Genomic DNA, 26738 nt, shown 5'->3' with positions numbered 1-26738 from the left:
TCTCCCAATTATAGCTTTTTAGAAGAGCTTTACAGAGCAAAGGTTGATCAAGCAGGGCGGAACAGTGAGGAAGGTTAATTAGAGTAGTGTTTTTTATTATAAAGGTTATCAACAGAAGCCACTTACTGGTATCTACTCTGTGCCAGGTACTCCATTTTGTCTCAGTTAATCCTTAAAGAAGTAAACAGACTTGCGCAACTCCATGAGCCAGAATCCATAGTTCCAGTTACCAAAGCTCATGCTTTCTCTATTATACTAACTTGCCTCCTGAGAGATTCCAAATCTCATAGAAGGATTCTGATTGGCCCTTCTCAAGTAACAAGCCTATCCCTAGGACCAGCCATATTGGATGAAAAGTTTGGCTACTATGATTGGTCTGTCCCAGGTCACTGTCCACCACTGTACTGGTAGACAGTGACTCAGGAAACTCACAATCTTGAAGAACAATGGAGGTACAAGTGTGAACATCAACAATAGCATAAAAAGCACACACAGCTGGGCTTGGTGGCTGATGCCTATAATTCTTTGAGAGGTCAAGGCAGGTGGATTGTTGGAGTCCAGGAGACCAACATGAGATTTGGATGGGGATGGACTCCAGCGATCCACCTGCCTCGGCCTCCTAAAGTGATAGGATTATGGGTGTGAGCCGCCAAGCCCAGCCTCACGTGCTTTTTATGTGCACTATTGGTTGATGTTCTCACTTGTACCTCCATTGTTCTTCAGGATTGTAAATTTCGGTCCCCTTAGAACCACCTAAGATCAGGCCAGGCATGGTGGCTTACGCCTGTAATCCCAGCACTTTGGGAGGCCGAGGTGGGCAGATCACGAGGTCAGGAGTTCGAGACCAGCCTAGCCAACATAATGAAACCCCATCTCTACTAAAAATACAAAAATTACCCGGGCATGGTGGCAGGCTCCTGAAATCCCAGCTACTTGGGAGGCTGAGGCAGGAGAATTGCTTGAACCGAGGAGGCGGAGGTTGCAGTGGGTCAAGATCGCACCATTGCACTCCAGCCTGGGTGACAGAGCAAGGCTCTGTCTCAAAAACAAAACAAAACAAAACAAAAAACCACCTAAGATCAGAGAAAGGCAGTCACCAAGTAAAAGGATAGGACAGACAGAAACTACTATTAACTGCTTTAATTCTGTCATATAATTCCCACTGGGCCTACCCACATGCCGATTTCATTAGTTGATATGATTTGGCTCTGTGTCCTCCCCCAAATCTCATGTCGAATTGTAATCCTCACGTGTCAGGGGAGGGACCTGGTGGGAGGTGATTGGATCACGGGGGTGGAATTCCCTGTTGCTGTTCTTGTGATAGATCTCTTATGAGATCTGATTTTTAAAAGTGTGTGGCCTTTTTCCCTTTGTTCTCTCTCTTCTGCCATCATGCGAAGAGGGTCTTTGCTTACCCGTCGCCTTCCACAATGAGTGTAAGTTTCCTGAGGCCTCCAAGCCATGATTCCTGTTAAGCCTGCAGAACTGTGAGTCAATTAAACCCCTTTTCTTCATAAATCACCCAGTCTCAAGTGGTTCTTCACAGCAGTGTGAAAACGGACTAATACATTAATTTTCCAAGTTATCTCAACGAGAACAATAATAACGATTACTACTACCTTTTATTCAGAGCCTAGGTACTGTGGCATGTGCTTTTTTTTTTTTTTTTTTTCTTGTGAAATGGGGTCTTGCTCTGTCACCCAGGCTGGAGTGCAGTGGTGCAATTATGGCTCACTACAGTCTTGACCTACCAGGCACAAACAATCCTCCCTCCTGAGTGGCTGGCACTACAGGATTACGCCACCACACCCGGCTAATTTTTGTATTTTTTATAGAGATGCAGTTTTACCTTGTTGCTCAGGCTGGTCTTCAACTCCTGGACTCCAGTGATCCACCTGCCTCGGCCTCCTAAAGTGCTGGGATTACAGGTGTGAGCCACTGCGCCCAGCCATATGTGCTTTTTATGTGCACAATTATTGATAGTCACACTTGTACCTCCACTGTTCTTCAATAACATAGGGCTTGTTTTCTTGCTTTGGGTAGAAATAGCAGATGGTGTTTCCTGAACACTCAGACTTCACCTTCCTAGGTTCTCTGTGGCCAGTTTCCCACAGCCGGCCCATGTGCTGAATTATGCTCTAGACTAATTCAAGTCACCCACATATTAAACATCAAATCCTTTGCCCTGAAGCCAAAGCTCTCTCTTTGGGAGTTAAATAAATGAGATGTTCACGCACACAATTACTCAAAAGATTGGGCGCGAAGGGGCCAATTCTTCTTGTTGTCGTTGTTGTTGAGACAGAGTCTCGCTCTCTCGCCCAGGCTGGAGTGCAGTGGCGCAATCTCGGCTCACTGCAAGCTCCGCCTCCTGGGTTCACACTATTCTCCTGCCTCAGCCTCCCAAGTAGCTGGGACTCCCGGCTAACTTTTTGTATTTTTAGTAGAGACGGGGTTTCACCATGTTAGCCAGGATGGTGATCTCCTGACCTTGTGATCCGCCCGCCTCGGCCTCCCATAGTGCTGGGATTACAGGCGTGAGCCACCGTGCTCAGCGTTTTTTTGTTTTGTTTTGTTTTGTTTTGTTTTTTGTTTTTTGAGACTGAGTCTCGCTCTGTCGCCCAGACTGGAGTACAGTGACATGATTTTGGCTCACTGCAACCTCTGTCTCCTGGGTTCAAGCAATTCTCTGCCTCGGTCTCCTGAGGAGCTGGTATTACAGGCGCCCACCCCCACGCCCGGCTAATTTTTGCATTTTTGGTAGAGATGGGGTTTCATCATCTTGGCCAGGCTGGTCTTGAACTCCGGACCTCATGATTCATCCGCCTTGGCCTTCCAAAGTGCTGGGATTACAGGTGTGAGCCACTGCGCCCAGCCTGGGAATTCTGAAAAAGGACTTAGTCTCCGTTGTCTAGGCTGGGCACCGGACAGTTGACCAGAGGCTGAACCGGATGCCTTCAAGAGGGCCCTGGAGAACTGAGAGGTCTGTGGTTCCATGGTCAGGGGAGAAGGAAGAATGTTCCCGGGCCTTGGTTTCTCCTTGGATTGAATTCAGTCTACACAAGGGCCGCTTGGGGCCCGAGTTGTCTAAGTAAACACTGATTCCTTGACAAGTTTCCAAAAGCGGGAACAGAGCAACTGTTTGGTTTGAACAAGCTGTGCTCTGTAAACCACCACTTGCATATGACCAGGGCCCCGTGTAAATATTTTAGCTACAGATGGAAAGAACATAACTTTTTTTGAAATCCCATCACTTCGCTGCTAGACTTATAATGAATTATGTGTTGTCTCTATTTGCTGTTAGACTTAAAATGAATTATGTGTTATTTCTATTTGTTGGGAGGTCCAGTTCTCTAATTTAATTGTAGGCTGCTTAGATGTGCCTCTACTGAGACTGCTAGGGTTTGGGGAAAGCACAGTAAAGAACATGCCACTTTTGGCGGGGCGCAGTGGCTCTCGCCTGTAATCCCAGCACTTTGGGAGGCCAAGGCGGGCAGATACCTGAGGTCAGGAGTTCGAGACCAGCCTGGCCAACATGGTGAAACCCTGTCTCTATTAAAAAATACAAAAATTAGCTGGGCATGGTGGCAGGCTCCTTAATCCCAGCTACTTGGGAGGCAGAGGCAGGAGAATTGTTTGAACCTGGGAGGCGGAGGTTGCAGTGAGCTGAGATCAAGCCATTGCACTCAAGCCTGGGGGATAACAGCGAGACTTGTCTCAAAAAAAAAAAGGAACATGCCACTTTTTCCTGCTTGAATTTGGCACAAAATGAAAGGAAGACACAAGAACCAAGTAGGTGGGGATGATAATATCACTTGATTTCCAGTGAACTGATTTTGGAGAGATTTGATTTGTTTTAGGTGTGTGGCTAAAGAGCTGCTGCTGCTGCTTCTTCCTCTTCTTTTTTTTTTTTTTTTTTTTTTTTTTTTTTTTTTTTTGAGACAGAGTCTGGCTCTGTTGCCCAAGCTGGAGTGCAGTGGTGTGATAATGGCTCACTGCAGCCTTGACCTCCCAGGCTCAAGCAATCCTCCCATCTCAGCCTCCCAAGTAGCTTGGACCACAAGCACATGCCACCATGCCCAGCTAATTTTAAAATGTATTCTTGGTAGAGATGGCATATTAGTTTGTTCTTGCACTGCTATAAAGAACTACTGGGCTGGGTGCGGTGGCTCACGCATGTAATTCAAGTACTTTGGGAGGCTGAGGTGGGCAGATCACCTGAGGTCAGGAATTCGAGACCAGACTGACCAATATGGTGAAACCCCATCTCTACTAAAAATACAAAAATTAGCCAGGTGGGTGCCTGTAGTCCCAGCTACTTTGGAGGCTGAGACAGGAGAATCACTTGAACTCAGGAGGCAGAGGTTGCAGTGAGCTGAGATCGTGCCACTGCACTCCAGCCTGGGTGACAGAGCGACACTCCATCTCCAAAAAAAAAAAACTACCTGAGACTGCGTAATTTACTTTTTAACAAGTTTTATTTTATTTTATTTTTTGAGAGGAGTCTCGTTCTGTCACCCAGGCTGAAGTGCAATGGCGGGATCTCGGCTCACTGCAACCCCAGCTTCCCAGGTTCAAGAGATTCTCCTGCCTCAGCCTCCTGCGTAGCTGGGACTACAGGTGCTCACTGCCACACCTGGCTAATCTTTGTATTTTTAGTACAGATGGGGTTTTACCATGTTGGCCAGGCTGGTCTCAAACTCCTGGCCTCAAGTGATCCACCTGCCTCGGCTTCCCAAAGTGTTGAGAATACAGACATGAGCCACTGTGCCCAGCCTTAAGAAAAGAGGTTTAATTGGCTCGTGATTCCACAGGCTGACCAGGAACCATGGCTGGGGAGGCCTCAGGAAACTTAGGATCATGGCAGAAGATGAGGGAAAGCAGGCAAGTCTTACATGGCTGGAGTAGGAGGAAGAGGGCAAAGCAGGAGGTGCTACACACCTTTTAAACAACCAGATCTCATAAGAACTCGCTCACTATCACGAGAACAACAAGGGGGAACTTCGCCCCCAGGATCCACTCACCCTACCACCAGGCCCCTCCTCCAACACTGTGGATTACAATTCCACATGAGATTTGGGTGGGGACACAAATCCAAACCATATCAGGTGGGCTCTCACTATGTTGCCCAGGCTGGTCTTGAACTCTTGGGCTCAAACAATCCTCTCACCTCAGCCTCCCAACATGCTGGGATTACAGCCACTGCATCCAGTCAACTAAGGAGCTTCTAATTCCTCACCCTAGAGTTAAGCAGACTTAGCCACCCTGTTTGAGTGCTTGGTGCTTTACTACCCAGCACTGAAGTGAGCAGACCCATGCCTCAGAGGTAGAGCCTGGCCCTGCAGGACTTAAGGCATGGAGGAACAGAAGAGAAGGTGTGTTGGCAAAAAGAACAGAAAGAAGGAACTCAGTGGAGCATGCCCAGTTCCTTCTCCCACACCCACCAGAGTGTTATTCTTCCTCCCATGGGAAACAGTAAGGGAGGGGACCAAGAGCAGCTAATATGTTACTCTGATGGACCTCCTGCCACATGGAAACTTGAAGCCAGAGCAAAGGAAGTTTGCCACCAGCAGACACCTTGATGAAGAATGAAGCAAAGGAGAGGCCTGGCCAAGGAACCCAGACACAGCCTCTTGGCAAAGAAGATGACAACTGCTTGAATCAGAAAGCAGAACTAGGCTGGGTGTGCTGGCTGACATCTGTAATCACAACATGTTGGGAGGCCAAGGGATTGCTTGAGGCCAATAATTAAACATCAGCCTGGGCAGCATAGCAAGACCTCATCTCTACAAAAAATAAAAGTATAGCTAGTTGTGGTAGTGCACAGCTGTAGTCCTATCTACTTGGGATGCTGAGGTGGGAGGAGTGCTTGAGCCCAGGAGGTCAAGGCTGTAGAGTGAGCTATCATTATACCACTACACTCTACCCAAGAAGAACTTGACCTTGAAAAGGAAGTTTGCCTTCAGGAATAGTTCCAATACTGGTAATACTTAGACCCTGTATTAGTCAGTTCTCACACTGCTAATAAAGACATACCCAAGGCTGGGTAATTTATAAAGGAAAGAGGTTTAATTGACTCACAGTTCCACATGGCTGAGGAGGCCTCACAATCATAGCAGAAGAGCAAGGGACGTCTTACATGGTGGTAGGCAAGAGAGAGAACTTGTGCAGGGAAACTTCCCTTTATAAAACTATCAGATCTCGTGAGACTTATTCACTGTCATGAGAACAGCACAGGAAAGACCTGTCCCATCACTCAATTACCTCCCACCACGTCCTTCCCAAGACACATGGAAATTGTGGGAGCTACAATTCAAGATGAGATTTGGGTGGGGACACAGCCAAACCATATCAGACCCCTTTATAGGTAGGAAGACAGACTCTGAGAGTATTGCCTCCAGATCCAATCATCACGATTGACATCATCTCCCTTTGCCAAGAACACTCCACTCCCTGTCCAATCATGCCTCCCTTTGTGACTGGGGCAGACCAGGCTGTGCCCTAGTCAGGTGGAAATTAGCATCATGAATTTCAAACCTGATTCTTTATATGTTTCCCCTCTGGTTATGTGGCAGATTGGGTTTTTCTGGTGCCTCTACCTGGAAGGAGATGAGAGGGCAGATCTTTCAACATAATAATTCCCCAAAGATCTACAAGAACCTATTCATATTATTAAGACGGAAGTATATCTCTTTAGCCTCAATCACAAAGGCTGAGGTTGTGGTTGGATGGAGCCAGAGACTCTGGAGGAGGGTCGAGGGGTAGAAAATGAAAGAGGGGCTGGGCAAGGTGGCTCATGCCTGTAATCCCAGCACTTTGGCAGGCTGAGGCGGGCAGATCGCTTGAGCGTAGGAGTTTGAGACCAGCCTGAGCAACATGGCAAAACCCCATCTCTATAAAAAAATTAAGAAATTAGCCGGGAGGCCGGGCACGGTGGCTCACACCTGTAATCCCAGCACTTTGGGAGGCCGAAGCTGGTGGATAACCTGAGGTTAGGAGTTTGAGACCGGCCTGCCCAACCTGGTGAAACCCCGTCTCTACTAAAAATACAAAAATTGATTACCCTTGTAATCCCAGCACTTTGGGAGGCCAAGGTGGGAGGATTGGGCACCTGTAATCCCAGCTACTTGGGAGGCTGAGGCAGGAGAATCACTTGAACCCGAGACGCAGAGGTTGCAGTGAACCGAGATTGCGCCATTGCTGTAATAAGATGGGAACCTTCCTGGGAGTGGAGGCTGCCTGTTTGCCTTTCTGGAGGTTGCTGGGAGTAAGGGCAGGGTTTTTCTTGAATAGCCTAACCATCCTCAGTCACTGTTGACCTCTCTACTGCGTTCCTCTCTCCGCGTTGATTTCTGCCTTAGTCTATTTGGGCTGCTATAACAGAATACCATAGACTGGGTGGCTTATAATAGAAAGTGTTTCTCACAGTTCTGAATGCTGGGAAGTTGAAGATCAAAGTACCAAAAGATTCAGAAACATCGCTCTGGTAGGAACTGAACAGTAGGAGGGCAATCAAGGCAGGAAGTCTAGGTAAGAAGTTTTTCCAACAGTTCAATTAAGAGTTGATGAGGCTGGGTCCAGTGGCTCATGCCTTTAATGCCAGCACTTTAGGAGGCCGAGATGGGAGAATTGCTTTAGTGCAGGAGTTTGAGACCAGCCTGGGCAACATAGTGGGACCCATCTCAAAAAAAAAAAAGAGTTGATGAGCAGAAGGATTGAAAATAGAAACAAGGAAGCAGATGAGAGAAAGATCTTGGCAGAGAAAGAATGCACAAGGCTGGTCATTGCTATATCTGAATGTTTATGTCATCCCAAAATGTCTGGTGAGCACCCACTTTCTGGTTCATAGAAGGCACCTTCTCACTGTGTCTTTACATGGTTGAAGGGGTGAGGGGTTTCTCTGGGGCCTCTTTTATAAGCGTACCATTCCCATTCATGAGCGCCCCCACCCTCATGATCTTATCACCTCCCAAAGGCTCTACCTCCTAATACCATCACCTTGGAGATGAGGATTTCAATCTATTAATTTGGGGATGACACAAACATTCAGACGATTGCAATGACCGGCCTTGTGCATTCTTTCTCAGCAAGGTCTTTCTCTCATCTGCTTCCTCGTTTTTATTTTCAGTGCTCCTGCTTATCAACTCTTTTTGTTTTCTTTTCTTTCTTTTTGAGATGGGGTCCTGCTATGTTGCCCAGGCTGGTCTCGAACTCCCGGGATCAAGCAATCCTCCCAACCTGACCTCCCAAAGTGCTGAGATTACAAGTATGAGCCACTGTGCCCTGCCTCATCAACTCTTGATTGAACTGTTGGAAAAACTTTTTACCTAGACTTCCTGCCTTTATTGCCCTCCATCTGCACTTACTGTTCAGTTCCTACCACAGTGATGTTTCTGATAAAACTGATCTAATCTACTTAAGACCCTCTGCTACTCAAGTCTTTGCTCATTCTCCATTATCTATAAAACAAAATCCAAGATTCAAGAGTCTTAGGCAAGCTTGCAATTTATATTCTACTATGATTGTTCATACATCCTATACACTAAGACAAGCGCAGCCAAGCAAGTATGGAATGTTGGGTTAGAAGGAAAGAGGTTGGGGGTAAACTGAATAAATGGGCCAGTTTTGCAGGAAATTGGTGGAAAAGAGAAATAATTTGGTATTTCTAATATTTATGTCTTCCTAAAGGGAATGGTCAAGTGATTTATGGAACCACTACTTACGATATGTTATAGACCCTTTAAAAAATTGCATTCACACTTCAAAAGTAGTGTTATATGTGTACTATAGAATCCATGGTATATTAATATAATACTTTATTATTAAGACTTCTAAAAATCAAATTGGAAAAATATGGGAGTATAAAATGCTCAACATATTAATATAATGTTATAGTGAAAAAAGTAGAATAAATTTATTCTTATACTATCATTTTTTTTTGGGGGGGGGGATAGAATCTCCCTCTGCCACCCAGGCTGGAGTGCAGTGGCATAATCTTGGCTCACTGCAACCTCTGCCTCCCAAGTTCAAGCAATTCTCGTGACTCAGCCTCCCAAGTAGCTGGGGCTACAGGCACGCGCCACTGCACCCGGCTAAATTTTTTGTATTTTTTAGTAGAGATGGGGTTTCACCATGTTAGCCAGGTTGGTCTCGAACTCCCGACCTCGGGTCATCCACCTGCTTTGGCCTCCCAAAGTGCTGAGATTACAGGCGTGAGCCACTACGCCCAGCCGATTTTTTTTTTTAATTTTTTTTATTTTTTTGAGAAAGATCTTGCTCTGTTACCCAGGCTGAAGTACAGTGGCATGATCTTAGCTCACTGCAGCCTCAACCTCCTGGACTCAAGCAATCCGCCCACCTCAGTCTCCTGAGGTGCTGAGGTTACAAGCATGACCCACCATGCCCAGCTATACTATAATATAATTTCCACAAAGAGAACACAGACTACAATGTATTACAAAAACATATTAATATATGATGGGATTATAGACGAGTTTTTATTCATTCTTAAATTTTTAAACATTTTTCTTCCTTTCTTTTTTCTTTATTTTTTTTTTAAATTGAGACAGGGTCTTACTATGCTGCCCAGGCTGGTCTCAAACTCCCGGGCTCAAGTGATCCTCCCACCTTGGCCTCCTAAAGTGCTGGGATTACCAGCATGAGCCACTGCATCCAGCCAATTTTTTGTATTTGTCAAATGTCCTGCAATAATCCTACTTTTATGATTAGAAAAGAGGAATAATGGTTACAAGGTTTATAATATGAGGAAATGCAATTTGTTATAATATTAAATTTAAAAGGCAGAAGACAAAATAATGTAAAGTGATCTCAACGGTGTTAAATTTTTTTTAAGTGGGAAGGAAACATACCCAAATGTTAACAGAGAGAAAAAGAGAGGGTGAGAGAGAAATTCATTATAAGAAATTGGCTCATACAATTATGGAGGCTGGCAAGTCCCAAATCTGCAATGTGGGCTGGCAGGCTGTAGACCTAGGAGAACTGGTGGTATAGTTTCAGTACAAAGGCAGTCTTCTGGAAAATTCCTCCTTGCTCACAGAGGCCAGAATTTTTGTTCTATTCAGGCCTTCATCTAATTGGATGAGGCCCACTCACATTATGGAAGGCCGCCTGCTTACTCAAAGATTTAAATGTTGATCTCATCCAAACACGCCCTCCAAGTTGACAGATAAAATTAACCATTACAGACAGCACCACCAGTAAAGTATTCCTGCCAAAAATATAAATCTAGCTGAATCTCATTAATCTTCTCAATGTAATTATCAGATAATGTGATGAACAACAGGGGATAGAGGAGCATGTTAAAAGACACCATGAGAGGCCAGGTGCAGTGGCTCACACCTGTAATCCCAGCACTTTGGGAGGCCAAGGTGGGTGGATAACCTGAGGTCAGGAGTTCAAGACCAGCCTAGCCACCATGGTGAAACCCCATCTCTACAAAAATACAAAAATTAGCTGGGTGTGGTGGCGGGTGCCTGTAGTCCCAGCTACTTGGGAGGCTGAGGCAGGAGAATGGCGTGAACCTGGGAGGCGGAGCTTGCAGTCAGCTGAGATCGCGCCACTGCACTCCAGCCCAGGTGACAGAGCGAGACTCTGTCTCAAAAAAAAAAAAAAAAAAAAAGACACCATGAGGAGGAGATTAGTCAATCCTCTACGTGATAAATGAATGGCATTAAAAAATAGAGGAATCATGATAGATGAAAAGTGATTCTTTGTTTGTATCCTGATTTGAACAAAACAACCCTACAGAGACATTTATAAGAATATCAGAGAAATCTGAACACTAACTAGACATTAGTGGATATTAAGAGTTTTTTCATGTGTTAATGGTATCATAGTTTTATTTTTTATTTTTTAAAACAAAAGATCTTGTTTCTTTTTTTTTCTTTTCTTTTTTTTTTTGAGATGGAGTCTTGCTCTGATGCACAGGTTGGAGTGCAGTCGTGCAGTCTCACTGACTGCAACCTCTGCTTCCTGGGTTCCAGCGATTCTCCTGCCTGAGCCTCCAAAGTAGCTGGGATTACAGGTGTGCACCACCACTCCTGGCTAATTTTTGTATTTTTGGTAGAGACAGGGTTTCACCATGTGGACCAGGCTGATCTCGAACTTCTGACCTCAGGTGATCCACCCACCTTGGCCTCCCGGAGTGCTGGAATTACAGGCATGAGCCACCATGCCTGGCTGATCTTGTTTCTTAAAAATGCATGGTGAGAGGGCAGGCACAGCGTCTCACACTTACAACCACAATACTTTGGAAGGCTGAGGGAGGCAGATAGCTTGAGCCCAGGAATTCAAGACCAGCTTGGGCAACGTGGCAAAATCCCATCTCTATGAAAAATACAAAAATTAGCTGGGTGTGGTGGTGCATGCCTGTAGTTCCAGCTACTCGGGAGGCTGAGGTGGGAGGATTGTTTGAGCCTGGGAGGTCAAGGCTGCAGTGAGCTATGATCGTGCCACTGCACTCCAGACTGGGCGACACAGTGAGACCCTGTCTCACATACACACAAAAATACACTGTGACACATTTGCAAATGGGAAGATTTGATGTCTGAGCTTTGCTTTAGTATAACCAAGCACATTGGTTTCAGGGCATGGAAATTCTGTATTCTCAAAGTCACACTTACCTGTAAAAGAGCAAATCAGTGGGATTCTCCTGGCTTGCATAACTACAAATCTGGAATGAAAGCAGTATATGTAATTTTAAAATTTCTAGGTCACATTAATGAAAGTAAAAGAAACAGCCTGGGCGAGGTGGCTCATGCCTGTAATCCTAGCATTTGGGAGACCAGGGTTGGAGGATTGCTTGAGCCCAGAAGTTTGAGACCAGCCTAGGCAACATGGTGAGAACCCATCTCTACAAAATTTTAAAAATTAGCCAGGTGTAGTGGTGTGCACCTGTGGTCTCATCTACTCAGGAGGCTGAGGCAGAAGGATCGCTTGAACCCAGGAGGTCAAGGCTGCAGTGAGCCATGTTCTCCCCACTGCACTCCAGCTAGGGCAACAGAGTGAGACCCTGTCTCAAAAATAAAAAAATAAAATAAAATAAAAAGAAGAAGAAGAAGAAAAGAAATGAAACAAGTAAAATTAGTAATCAGTATTAATTATTATTATTATTATTTTGAGACAGAGTTTCACTGTAATGCCCAGGCTGGAGTGCAATGGCACAGTATCGGCTCGCTGCAACCTCCACCTCCTGGGTTCAAGCGCTTCTCCTGCCTCAGCCTCCCCAGTGGCTGGGATTATAGGTGCCTGCCACTGCACCCAGCTAATTTTTGTATTTTTGGTAGAGACGGGGTTTCACCATATTGGCCAGGCTGGTCTTGAACTCCTGACTCAAGTGATCCACCCGCCTCAGTCTCCCAAAGTGCTGGGATTACAGGCGTGAGCCACCACGCCCAGCCTAATACAAATTTTTCTAACCCAATATATTCAAAAGATTATTTCAATATGTAATCAACATAAAAAAGTATTGAAATATTTTGGCTTTTTTCATCCTAAGTTTTTGAAATCTGTTGTGTATTATACACTTACAGCATATCTCAATTTGGCCTCACCATCTATTTTGAGTGCTCAGAAGCCACATGTGGCCACCGTATTGAATAGCACAGGGCTACAGTTGGTTGGTAAGTACTCTGGAGACACTATTTTGGGGGATTTTCTCTTTTTATTTTTTAATTTTTTTTAGAGACAGGGTCTTGCTCTGTTGTCCAGGCTAGAGTGCAGTGACACAATTATAGCTCACTACAGCCTCAAACTCCTGGGCTCCAAGCAACCTTCCTGCCTTAGCCTCCTGAGTAGCTAGGACTACAGGCACACACCATCACTCCTAGCTAATTTTTTGTTTTTATTTTTATTTTTAGAGATAGGGGTATCGCTCTGTTGGCCTAGGTTGGTCTCGAACACCTAGCCCCAAAGGATCCTCCTGCCTCGGTCTCTGGGATTGTAGGTGTCAGTCACCGCACCAGGCCAGATATTCTCTTTCTTACTTCAAATATTGTCTAGTTCTCAGGATGTCTTTTTCATGACTGCAGAAGGACTTCCCATAGAAACTAGAACAATGTGTTTCTAGTTTACATTCAAAAAGACTGAGAACTTAGCAAAATTTTCCAGTATCTCTTTGGCCCACATTGGCCTCGACCTGCCATCCCTGAACCAAACATTAGCAAAAAAAAAAAAAAAAAAAAAAAAAAGGTGGGTGATTGATTAGACTAATCAGAGGCCTAGAGGTGGCATCAATTCCTTGAGCCTCTCAGCCATTATTCTGTGGAGGAGAGATGGAGAGGATGTTGAGCGCCAAGCCCAAAGTCATGTACTTTATGGAAAGTTCTAGCACCCAGAAATACCATCCAGCAGGCTCAAAATCTTCTCCACCAGCTGGGTGCAGTGGCTCACACCTGTAATCCCAGCACCTTAGGAGGTTGAAATGGGAGGATCACTGGAGCCCAGGAGTTTGAGACCAGCCTGGGCAGCACAGCAAGACCCCACCTCTACAAAAAAAATTTTTAAGAATCAGCCAGGTGTGGTGGTGTGCCCCTGTACTCCCAGCTATTCAGGATGCTGTGGTGGGAGGATGGCTTGACCTGAGCCCATGAGGTTGAGGCTGCAGTGAGCCATAGTCATGCCATTGCACTCCAGCCTGAGTGACAGAGCGAGGCCTTGTCTCAAAACAACAACAAAACTTCTCCACCATTCATGGGACAAGAAAGCGCAACTCCTCCAGGGACCACCTTCAATGACATTTGCCATGAAGAAGCAAAGAGCTCTTTTCTTTTTTTCCTTCTTTTTTTTTTTTCCGAGAGGTTCTCCCTCTGTCACCCAAGCTGGAACACAGTGGTGTGATCACAGCTCACTGCAGCCTCGACCTCCTGGGATCAAGCAATTCTTCCACCTCAGCCTCCTGAGTAGCTGTAACTCAGGTGCACATCATCACGCCTGGCTAATTTTTGTATTTTTTTTGTGTAGAGATGGGGTTTCACCATGTTGCCCAGGCTGATCCCAAACTCCTGGATTCAAGGGATCTGCCTGCCTCAATCTCCCAAAATGCTGGGATTATAGATGTGAGCCACTGCACCCAGCCAAAGAGCTCATTTATACCATCTTTTTTCAAGCTGGCATGGAGCTGAGCTGTTACCAGTGATGTATGAGACTTCCCTAGGAAAACAAGACCCCAAAATTCCAGTCTTTCAGCACAGTATAGGCAGCGCAGTGTAGTGAAACAGCCCTGCCCTGGTTTCTGCACCTGTTCTACCCACCTCTCAGTTGTGGGACCTCAGGCAGAGCACATAGCTGTCCTGGTTGTGTTTCCCATTTGTAAAGTACAGGCTTACATTACAACACGAGTGAGTGTTCACCCATTGTTCTTCCTTTTAATGACATTTTACAAGGAAGCCCAACATAGAAGCAGATAAAAGCGAAGCTTCTCTGCTTGTAGTGAGAACAGGGACCTGGCCTTTCCCTCAGTAGAGCCACTGAGTCATTCTTTAACAAACACTGAAATTGTATTTACTTTAAGCTCAGCTCTAAGTGTATTACATGCATTAATTTAATATTTCACTTAAATCTTCTTAATAACCCTGTGAAGTGGGCATTATAATGATCCACAATTTCCATGAGGCAGTTGAAGCCCAATGGAGTTGAGCAACTTGCTGAAGGTCACACAGCTCGTAAGTCACAGAGCCAAGATTCAGACCCAGACACTCAACTCCAGGATCCACGTCTCTAGCTTTTTAAAGCCCAGTGACTCCACAAACCAGCTCAAAGCCACTCAGCTGGATGATGCCTAAGATACCCTTCAGTCTTCAAGTGTGTCAGCCTACGGGTAATAGTCTGGTGTGTTGCTTGTTTATTTCAGCATAGTAGACATCCTCAATCGAAATCCCACTGTCCAGCCTCCAGCACTCCATGCATGGGTGCAAGTGAGAGTGGTGGTAGGAAGAGCGATGGAGAGGGCATGTCTTCTGCAGATCCTCGATAAGTCTAAGTCCCGGCAGCTCACTCCAGTCCACTTCAACTAAAACCCGTGGACTCTTATTTCAGGCTTTTGACTCTACTCCTACACCATAATCTCAGGAGGAGTATATTTTTCTAACCTCAACTCACATATTCACGGGGAATATGGGAGAGAATTGTAGTAGTAAAGGTTATCCTGGATATGGAGTGTCCCCAGAATCCTGATCACCCAACCTATAGCCCTGTGCTGTCCAATATGGTGGCCACATGTGGCTACTGAGCACTCAAAATATATGGTGAGGCCAAACTGAGATATGCTGTAAGTGTAAAATACACAACAGATTTTGATGACTTAGGATGAAACTTATATGATGTACTTGGATCAGTCAAACTCATAGAGACAAACTAGAAGAGCAGTTACTAGGGGCTGAAGGGAGGATGGAATGAGGAATTATTTTTTAATGGGTACAGAGTTTCAGTTTTGAAAGATAAAAAAGTTCTGGAGATAAATAGTGCAAGCAATGTGAATCTACTTAATACCACTGAATTATACACTAAAAAATGGTTGAAATAGTAAATTTTATGTTATAGATTATATAAATATATATTTATAAATAATTTTGGTATATATATAGCATACATATATTAATATATACATATTAAAATATTCATGATATATAAATATTTTACACATATATGTAAATACATATACACATATGTAGATATAATATACACATATTATAATATATACATATTATGTATTTATGCAATGTATATACATATTAGTATACATAATAATTAATATGTACATATCAGTATACATAATAATTAATATGTACATATCATAAATTAATACATATTATACAATAATGAATATAAATTATATTACATGAATATTATATAATTGATATGTATATAATGTATATATAATATGTATATATACAGACTATGTATTGTGTATTATATATACACATAACATGTATATACACATATTATATATGTATACATATTATATATAACATGTATATATTTATACATATTATATTATTATATTTTTATCACTAGGTATATGTATGTTTATATATAAATATATAGTGGTAAAATATATACTTATATATATTAAAAAGTGGCTGTATATATAGTCATAAAATAAATATAATAAAATTTAAATAAATAATGTCTACTTCATGGGGAGATATATGTGTGTGTATGTGGTGTATATATACAATGGTAAAATATATATAGTGGGCCGGGAGCAGTGGCTCACGCCTGTAATCCCAGTACTTTGGGAGGCTGAGGTGGGTGGATCACCTGAGATCAGGAGTTTGAGACCAGTCTGGCCAACATAGTGAAACCTCGTCCCTACTAAAAAAAAAAAAAAAAAAAAAAATACAAAAAATTAGCCAGGTTTGGTGGTGTGCACCTATAATCCCAGCTACCCGGGAGGCTGAGGGAGGAGAATCGCGTGAACCGAGGAGGTGGAGGTTGCAGTGAGCTGAGATTGTGCCACTGCACTCCAGCCTGGGCGACAGTGCAAGACTTTGTCACAAAAAATAAAATAAAAAATATGAAAATATATATATAGTGGAGATATATATATATATATATATATAATAGTGGTCATATATATAGTGGTAAAATATATGTTACATAAAATTTAAATAAATAATGTCTACTTCATAGGGAGAGATATGTGTGTGTATGTGCATATGTGTATGTGTGTCTATATATATATATATATATATATATATATGAAGACCCTGCTGGGAAATTTACAATGTTGACTGTATTTTAGTTGGGGAACAGATTCACTGTAGCGCAATTCTCAGCTCCGTTCTGCCACTTATTCTGTCACCGCTTTGAGGAGGTTAGATCAGAGATTTGATAGTCAGTTAAACCTAGGGTACACTCTTAGCTCTACCACTTGCTAGCTGTGGGACCAGTACAAGTTACTAAAAAACAAAAAATATCAACTAACATTTATTAACTGATTGAGCATTTTCATTTATGGCAGGCACTGTACTGAGCATTTTACATACATTGTTCATTTCATCCTCATAATCACCCCATACCACATAGTCTACCATTTATTCCCACATTACATAAAGTGAGGCACAGAGAGGTGAAGTTGGCTAAGGTCACGCAGTCAGCACGTGGGAGAATCAGGACTCACCCCACAAGGCCAACTTCCCCATCAGACACTGCAAGCACAGGGCCCATGAGGCTTTATTTTATTCTAATAACATTGTTTTATTTTAATTTGTTTTAAACTTGGAAGAAAAACATAAATATAATAATAATGAGCACATAATAATGAATTCAGCAAGGCACAGTGGCTCACATCCATAATCCCAGCACTTTGGGAAACCAAAGCAGAAGGATCACTTGAGTCCAGGAGGTTGAGACCAGCCTGGGCAACATAGTGAAACCTCATCTCTATTATTACATTTTTTAAAATTAAAAAATAAAAAAATACATTTTAAAAATAGTGACTTCAGTCTGGATTAGATTTAACTTCATTCCGACATAGTCGTGAAATATAAAGTTACATTTTTTTATGGAGGGAAGGGGTCCACAGAGGCAAGATTGCCTAGGGTCCATGAAATCAGGCCCCCTCACTGCAGGCCCCGGGCTTAAACTGTTACAGTTTACCAGCTCTCCACACCCCAGCTAACCTGCTTGAAGACCATATATCTATGCGCACCCAGACAAGTCGTCCGTTTTGTATTTTCTCTCTCTTTTTTTTTTTTTTTTTTTGAGACAGAGACCAGGCTGGAGTGCAGTGACGTGATCTCGACTCACTGCAACCTCTGCCTCCCAGGTGCAAGTGATTCTCCTGTCTCAGCCTCCCAAGTAGCTGGGATTGTAGGCATGTGCCACCATGCCTGGCTAATATTTGTATTTTTGGTAGGGATAGGGTTTCACCATGTTGGCCAGGCTGTTCTCAAACACCTGATCTCAAGTGATCCACCCACCTTGGACTTCCAAAGTGCTGGGATTACAGGCGTGAGCCACTGCGCCTGGCCCAAGTTGTCCTTTTTGTGTCTCAGTTTCCCCCTCTGTAAGATGGGAATAATAAAGGGTATTGACTTGTGTATGGCCATGAAGACGCTGAGTAAATGTGCACACCTAAACCCCGTGCCTGACGCTCAGCAAAGGCTCCATAACATTTAGCTATATCTGACCTCATTCCTTGGGGCAGCAACAGGGTCTGGAGCTTTTCTCAGAGAGCCAGCTGTCTGACAGCCTCGGTGCAGCAACACCTCATCAGACACACCAGGAATTCCACAGCATCTTCACAGCAGACTCTGGAGAGATTCTGATCTAGTCTTCAACCAACCAGGGGAAATCCACGCTTGTGAAAACTTCCAGGCACCAGCAATAATTTCCCCCCTTCCCACGCTCCTCCCCAGTCTCCTGGGCCCTTTTCCATCTTAGCTCTGTTTCTGCAGGAAGCAGGACAAAAAGGATTCCATTTTAAGCAAGTGTAGAAGAAAGAGCACAGACTCGGCACTCTTGGGACCTGGCTTTGCAGCTCGGCTCTGCCAAAAACAACGTTGGACAATTCACTCATGCTCTCTGAGCCTCAGAGTCGTCAGCTAGGTAACAGGAATCCATCATTAAAACAGTAATAACAACTGTCACTGTTATTACTAGAACACTCTATGGTGTAAGCATACAGACTTTCAGGTCAGAGTCCTTTGGTTCTGCCATGGCCTGGATGTCTGTGATCTGCACCCCTCCCAAATTCATACATTGAAATCCTAACCCCCAAAGTGATGGTATTAGGAGGTGGGGCCTTTTGGAGGTGACAGGTCATAAGGGTGAGCCCTCATGAATGTGATTAGTACCTTTGTAAAAGAGGCTCTAGAGAGACCCCTCACCCCTTCTACTACGTGAGGACACAGTGAGGAGATGCTATCTGTGAACCAGAAAGTAGGCCCTTATCAGATACTGAATTTGCTGGTGTCATGATCTTGGACTTTCCAGCCACCGGAACTGTGAGAAGTAAGTGGTTGTTGATTATAAGCCATGCAGTTGATGGTGTTTTTTTGTTATAGCAGCCCAAACAGACTAAGATTCACATCATGTGTTCTACCCCTTGAAAGTACATGACCTTCCCTTTCTAAGGTTTCTCATTTGTAAATGGGGAATAATAACAGCCCCCACCTCAAAGGGTTATTGGGATAATTAAATGAGATAATTAAATCCAAAGATCTTTGTAGTACTGGGCACACAGTAAGTGCTAGATAAAGGCCAGCAATTGTTGTTGTTGTTGTTGTTGTTATTATTATTATTATTATTGAGACAGGATCTCACTTTGTCACCCAGGCTGGAGTGCAGTGATGCAATCTTGGCTCACTGAAGCCTCTGCCTCCGAGGCTCATGGTCCTCCCACCTCAATCTCCCTAGTAGCTGGGACTACAGGCACACACCACTACATCTGGGTAATTTTTTTATTTTTTGTAGAGATAGGGTTTCACCATGTTGCCCAGGCTGGTCGCAAACTGCTGAGCTCAAGCGATCCTTCCGCCTTGGCCTCCCAGTGCTGGGATTACAGACATGAACCACTGTGCCCAGCTAGCAATGGTTATTTTAATTATAATGGTGTTTGTTCTTGAGCCCTGTAGCATATAACAGAGTTTTCCAACTGCACACAGTAATGGTCAATTAATAGCTATTGAATGAGTGGATGAATGAATGGATGGATGAATTAGTGAATGAATCTTGCGATCACTGTCAATCTAGAACTCTTTTCTTCATACTAAATTCCCATTGTCCTAATGGCAGCAGGAGTTTTAGCAGCCTCAAGACTTTCAGGTTTCTTGTTTCTTTTTGATTTGATGAGGTGGTTTAAGATATGTCCACAATTTGACACTTCCTTCAAAAGGTGGACCCTGTTTCCCTTCCTCTTGACTGTGAACTGAATTTAGTAACTCATTTGTAACAAACAGAATAAAGTGGAAGTGACAGTGTACAACTTCCAAGACCAAGGTCACAAAAGACCTTGAGGCTTCTGTCTTGGTCTCTCTCTCTCTCTCTCAGATTGCCTGCTCCTGCAGAGGGCTGCTGCCATGTCATGAGCACTCTCAAGCAGCTCTAGCGAGGGGTCATGTCACGAGGAACTGAGACCTTCTGCCAATAGCTGTGTGAATGAGCCATCATGGAGGCAGGTCCTCCAGCCCCAGTCAAGCCTTCAGATGATGGCAGCCCCAGCTGATGATTTGACTGCAAACTCTCATGCAACCAGGAATAAGAACCACTCAGCAGAACCACTCCCAATTTCCTGACCCACAGAAACTGTGAGATAAATAAATATTGTTTTAAGCTGCTGTGCTTAGGGATAATTTGTTACACAGCAATAGATAAGTTATACATTTTGTATGACTTTTTTTTTGTCTTTTTGAGACAGGGTCTCACTCTGCCACCCAGGTTGGAGTGCAGTGGCATGATTACAGCTCACTGCAGCCTCAACCTCCCAGGTTTAAGCGATACTCTTGCCTCAGCCACCTGAGTAGCTGGGACCACAGGTGTGCACCACTACCCGTGGCTAATTTTTAATATTTTTTTTGTAGAGATAGGGTCTCCTTATGTTGCCCAGACTGGTCTTGAACTCCTGAACTCAAGCAATCTGCCCACCTTGGCCTCCCAAAGTGCTGGGATTACAGGTGTGAGCCACCATGCCTGGCCCATATATGACTTTTTTTTTTTTTCAGGTTAGACGGGTAATGTGACAATGTTGTAACAAGGTTCAGAGAGTGGCAGATCTCACACATACACATAAACACCCAATCATCATGCTCATGAACTACAAAAGGATCTTATATGACTATTCTTGATAAAAGGTTGTTGAACGAATTCTTTTCTATCAATCCTTCCTCATGGAGACTTCGGACTGTTCATTCTCCACATTATGTTAGCACTATTCAGAAACCCTGAATCCCACACATTATTGGTGATGTTACTGTTACTAAACCATGCCTGCTAACTAATGAAGGACCCCCTACCCCTTAAGGTCTCAGGTGGGCTGCGTCCTGACCTCCGATGAACACCAGACCTCAGCGGGATTGGCATCACCAGATCCCTGGCTGGGGAGGAAGATTCAGGCTCCATAACAAGCAGGCTTCTTTCCAGTCAGTAGCTCATATTTGGAAGGCTCATGTTGTATATTTCAGCAGGGCCCATCTCAGAGAGAATATTTCCTTACTCACAGCTCTCACACTGTTTTAACAACAGCTAATCCTTTCACCTTATTTGGATGCAATGTCAGAATCCCTTCTGTGGCTGGCAAAGTCTCAGCACTAACTGGAGAGAAGACTTATAGGCCTTTGCATCTGAAGACAAACTCTGCCTGAGGTGGAAAAGAGAGGCTGGGAAGAGCGTTGAGGTTGACATTTGACAGCTTCATCAGCTCGGGGCTGAAAAAGACAAGCTGGCCAGGTGCAGTGGCTCATGCCTGTAATCACAGCACTTTGGGAGGTCAAGACAGGCGGATCACTTGAGGCCAGGAGTTTGAGACCAGCTTGGCCAACATGGTGAAACCCCATCTGTAATAAAAATAAAAATAAATAAATAAATAAGATGGGCTGGCTAGCTCTCTCTGTTTCACCACGAGGACCTTAGCCAGGCTGTCCTAAGGGTATGGCGGTGTGGCTAAGGCCAGCCAGTTCAACAGTCTTTAACCAAGCATGTGCTATGCACCAGTCACTGTAGACAAGGCCAGCACACAAAGATGAGTAGCCAAGGTCCTTGCCCTTGGGGAGTTCATGGTCCAGTTGGGGAAGACAAGCAAACCAATCAGTAACTACAGTTCAGAGCAGTAGCTGCTGCCTTCACTTGGCCAGGTGCAGCGGCTCCTGCCTGTAATCCCAGCACTTTGGGAGGCCAACGCGGGCAGATTGCTTGAGCCCAGGAGTTTGAGACCAGCCTGGGCAACATGGCAAGACCCTGTCTCTCCAAAAAAAAAAAAATACAGAAATTAGTTGGGCATGGTGGCACACGCCTGTAGTCCCAGCTACTTGGGAGGCTGAGGAGGATCGCTTGAGCCTGGGAGGTCAAGGCTGTGGTGAGCTGAGATTGCACCACCGCACTCCAGCCAGGGTGACCAGCATGAGAACCTGTCTCAAAAAAATAAAAAACAAAAAACAAAAAACCCAGAGCAGCAGCAGAGGTGTACTGCCACGCCAGGTGAACTGGGGGCACGAGACAGGGGAGGCCAAGGGAGGGTTCCTGGACTCTTGGAGGCTGTGTTTCCTGAGCTAATTGTGAGGCGAGAGAAGTAACCACACAACAGAGGCTGGGAACAGTTACCTAGGCAGAGGGAAGAGCCTAAGCCAGGCCTCACCAGCAAGGCGGGAAGTGGAAGGAGGAGCACCAAGTGCTGGGTGAGGCTGGGGGTCAAGTGGGGGTGAAGTGGGAGGGGCGGGAAGTGTAGCTGGAGGAGAAGGAAGTGTCCAGCGGAGGAGAGTCTTGCATCCCACGATACAGAGCTAGCGTTTCATCTTGGACGTGATAGGCAGTCACTGAAAGGTTTTGAGCAGAAAAGGGACTCCATTAGGTTTGGGTTTCAGGATGTTCATTCAGTCAACCCTGGGGATGGTGGATTTGAAGACTGGAAGCAGAGAGGCCAGTGAAGAGGGACGCTGCCATCACTTGTGCAGCCAAGTGTGATGAGGGTCTGGAAGTGGCCTTGGAGATGGAGAGGATGGGATAGATCCAGGGAATAACAAGGCTTATCAGCCAGGAGCCAAGTACGGGGAAGGGTATTTCCTGGCTGGAGGACTTTGAAGGCTGGGGTAGGGATTCCTCTGCATTCTTGGTCATAGCTTCTGAGACCTGGCTGGCAGGATCTAATTTAGCCTCCTCCGATCCCTCGTAGAGTCTAGCTGGAACATTAACTGCCAAACTGGATTTGATATTAGAAGAGGTATCACTAAAAGAGGTCTATAAACCCACACCCAGTGTGTGGCGAGGATCCCACGACAGGATGAAGTGCAGATTTCTTGTGGAGTCTGCATTCTGGCTGCTTCTCTCCATCTGCTCTTGCCCTCACCTGGATCTCAGCCAACATCTTTTCTTGCCTAGACTACTGCAGTAGCTTCCTAACTGGGTGGCTCTTTTCTTTTAATTTCTCTTTCTTTTTTTATTTTATTTTATCTTACAGAGACAAGGTCTTACTATGTTGCCCAGGCTGGTATTGAACTCTTGGGCTCAAATGATCCTCCTTCTTTGGCCGAAGTAATCCTCCCTTCTTGGCTTCCCAAAGTGCTAGGATTACAGGTGTGAGCCATTGTGGCTGGCCTTTTCCCTTCCTTTCTTTTTTTTTTTTTTTTTTTTTTTTTTGAGACAGGGTCTTACTCTGGCACCCAGGCTGGAGTACAGTGGTGTGATCATGGCTCACTGCAGCCTTGAACTCCTAGACTCAAGCGATTCTCCCACTTCAACCTCTTGAGTAGTTGGGACTACAGGTGCATGCCACCACCATGCCTGGCTAATATTTTAATTATTATTATTTTTTTTTAGAAACAAGGTCTCACTGTGTTGCCTAGGCTGTTCTCAAACTCTCAGCCTCAAACGATCCTCCCACCTTGGTCTCCTGAGTAGCTGGGATTACAGGTGTGAGCCACCATGCCTGGCTGGTTGATTCTTTTCTACCCGTTACTTACTACTCTGGACCCCTACATTCGGGCCTAACAAGGCAGCCATTGTGACCCTTTAAAAAATACAAATTAGATAATGTCACTCTGCTACTTAAAACCCCTGCAAGGTCTTCTATTATTGTTTAAATCCACCCTCATTTCCATGGCCTAGCAGCCTGTGTGTCTGCCCCCTGACCACCCCTCCAAGCTCCCCTCCTGCCCCACTGACTTGCTCCCTTGTCCCATCCACTGGCCTTCTACTGTTGCACAAATATACCAAACTATAGAGCTACCTATTCACTCAACAAGTGCTTATGAAACACCTACTGTGTGCCACACACTGTACTTGGTGCTGAAGAGACAGGAATGAAAGGCATGCAAATCCCTGCCACTGGGAAACTTACATGCTAATGAAGAAAGACAGACCGTAAACATGACAAGTAAACAAATATAGTATGTCAGGCCAGATGTGGTGGCTTACGCCTGTAATCCCAGCACTTTGGGAGGCCAAGGCTTGAGAATCACTCGAGTCCAGGAGTTCAAGACCAGCCTGGGCAACATAGTGAGACCCCATCTTTACAAAAAAAAATGAACAAAATTAGCCAGGCCTGTGGGGTGCACACCTGTAGTCCAAGCTACACAGGAGGCTGAGATGGGAGAATCACTTGAGCCCAGGAGATCAAAGCTGTAGTGAGCCATGATTGTGCCACTGCATTCCAGCCTGGGCAACAAGAATGAAACTCTATCGCAAAAAAAAAAAAAAAAGAAAAGAAAAAAAAGTAGCAAAATCTCTTTGCTGTAATACAAGCTCCACTGAGGTTAGGAGCCCTGTGTTTTTGACCCATTATAAACCCAGACTTAGAAGACAGTTCAGCCAATTGTCCAGCAATTGTCCAGTACATGCTCAATAAATCACTGGCTGAATGAAAGAAGCAGGGACATTCTATAATTATGATTCCTTAAACCTTATGGAGTATGGAGAACTGTGTTTTGATGTGGGAGGAATAGCCCCAGGAAACTTGTGGCCATTGGGCTAGAGGTAGGAGAGGTAGAGAGGAACCTAACAAGATTTCAGAGAGAGAGAGGAGAAAACCTAAAAGAATGCCACATCTAAAGACTTGGGGTATGGCTAGGTGCGGTGACTCATGCCTATAATCCTGGCACTTTGGGCCATGGTAGGTGGATCGCTTGAGCCTAGGACTTCAAACATCAGACCGGGCAACATGGGGAAACCCCATCTCTACAAAAACAAAAACAAAAATTAGCCAAGCATGGTAGCTCACACCTGTGGTCACAACTACTGGGGAGGCTGAGATGGGAGGATCACTTGAGCCTGGGAGGTGGAGGATGCAGTTGAGCTGTGATTGCACCACTGCACTCCAGCCTGGGTAACACAGTGAGATCCTGTCTCAAAAAAAAAAAAAAAAAGACTTGGGGTGTATTAATTATACATCAATAAAGTTGTTTTTAAAAAAAGATGGGAATTAGAATGGCCTTGAACTTCTAAATAATAACATTAGAAACTAGAAGGCAAAAAACAACAACAACAAACGATATCTTCAAAATACTCAAAAGTCAGCTCTAGTTGACTTAATTAGAAAGGGAATTTATTAAGAGTGAAAAATATCATTAACATAGAATTTTATTTCCAGCCAAGCTATCAATTGGATGTGAAGCAGAAGGAACATAATTTCTTTTTTTCTTTCTTTCTTTTTATTTTTTGAGACAGTCTCACTCTATCGCCTAGGCTGGAGTGCAGTGGTGCGATCTCGGCTCACAGCAACCTCCGCCTCCTGGGTTCAAGCGATTCTCTTGCCTCAGCCTCCCGAATAGCTGGTATTACAGGCACGCACCACCACTCTCAGCTAATTTTATATATAATATGTATATATATTTTTTTTTTCTTTTTTTTTTTTTTTTTTTTGAGACGGAGTCTTGCTCTTGTTGCCCAGGCTGGAGTGCAGTGGCGTGATCTCTGCTCACTGCAACCTCTGCCTCCTGGGTTCAAGCTATTCTCCTGCCTCAGCCTCCCGAGTAGCTGAGATTACAGGTGTGTACCACCACACCCGGCTAATTTTGTATTTTTAGTAGAGATGGGGTTTCTCCATGTTGGTCAGGCTGGTCTCGAACTTCCAACCTCAGGTGATCGGCCCCCCCACCCCGTCTTGGCCTCCCAAAGTGCTAGAATTACAGGCATGAGCCACCGCACCCAGCGGGACAAGGTCTTGCTCTGTCACCCAGACAGGAGTGCAGTGGCGAGATCTCAGCTCACTACAACCTCCGCCTCCTGGGCTCAAGCCATTCTCCCACCTCGACCTCCCAAGTAGCTGGGGCTGTAGGTGCACACCACCATATCCGGCTAGTTTTTGTATTTTTTGTAGAGACGGTGTTTTGCCATGTTACCCAGGCTGGTCTCGAACTTCTGACTTCAGATGATCCGCCCACCTTGGCCTCCCAAAGCTCTGGGATTATAGGCATGAGCCGCTGCGCCCGGCCAATAGCTCATTTATTTTTATCACTGAATTAATATTCCATTGTGTGGATGTACCAGTTTGTTCATCTCTTTACCTGTCAAAGGACATCTTGGTTGCTTCCGAGTTTTGGCGATTATGAATAAAGCTGCTATTCATGTGCAGGTTTTTGTGTGGACATGTTTTCACCATATTTGAGTAAATACCTAGCAGTGTGATTGCTGTATCATATGGTAAGACTATGTTTAGCTTTGTAAGAAACTGCCAAATTGTCCTCCAAATTGTCCTCCAAATTGTCTGTACCATTTGTATTCCCAACAGCAATGAATGAAAATTTTTGAGGTCAGGTGCAATGGCTCATCCCTGTAATCCCAGCACTTTGGGAGGCCAAGGCAGGTGGATCATGAGGTCAGGAGTTCGAGACCAGCCTGACCAACATGGTGAAACCCCCACCTCTACTAAAAATACAAAAATTAGCCAGGCATGGTGGTGCACGCCTGTAATCCCAGCTACTCAGGAGGCTGAGGCAGGAGAATCGCTGGAACCCAGGAGGCAGAGGTTGCAGTGAGCCCAGATGGTGCCACTGCATTCCAGCCTGGGCGACAGAGCGAGACTCCATCTCAAAAAAAAGTTTTTGTTGCTCTGTGTCCTCACTTGCATTATC

The 26738-nt window shown here is 44.7% G+C and overlaps 1 long non-coding RNA gene and 1 other non-coding gene across 2 annotated transcripts in view; one reads left to right on the top strand and one right to left on the bottom strand.

The window, feature by feature from the left end:
• Positions 1–20297, top strand: part of LOC129533399 (uncharacterized) — a 47011-nt gene extending 26714 nt beyond the window's left edge. Inside the window, exon 3 of the long non-coding RNA XR_008679612.2 lies at positions 20011–20297. This is a non-coding gene — a long non-coding RNA (uncharacterized lncRNA). The remainder of the gene's footprint in view (positions 1–20010) is intronic.
• Positions 20298–20680: 383 nt separating this feature from the next.
• Positions 20681–20785, bottom strand: LOC115932405 (small nucleolar RNA U13). Its single transcript, XR_004068690.1, has one exon. It is a non-coding gene; the product is annotated as a small nucleolar RNA U13 (small nucleolar RNA).
• Between the last annotated feature and the right edge of the window lie 5953 nt (positions 20786–26738).

Source organism: Gorilla gorilla, chromosome 1 (genome assembly GCF_029281585.2).
Source record: "Gorilla gorilla gorilla isolate KB3781 chromosome 1, NHGRI_mGorGor1-v2.1_pri, whole genome shotgun sequence".
NCBI classification, from domain to species: Eukaryota; Metazoa; Chordata; class Mammalia; order Primates; family Hominidae; genus Gorilla; species Gorilla gorilla.
The sequence above is the reverse complement of the archived record's forward strand: the minus strand, read 5'-3'. Positions and strand labels throughout refer to the sequence as shown.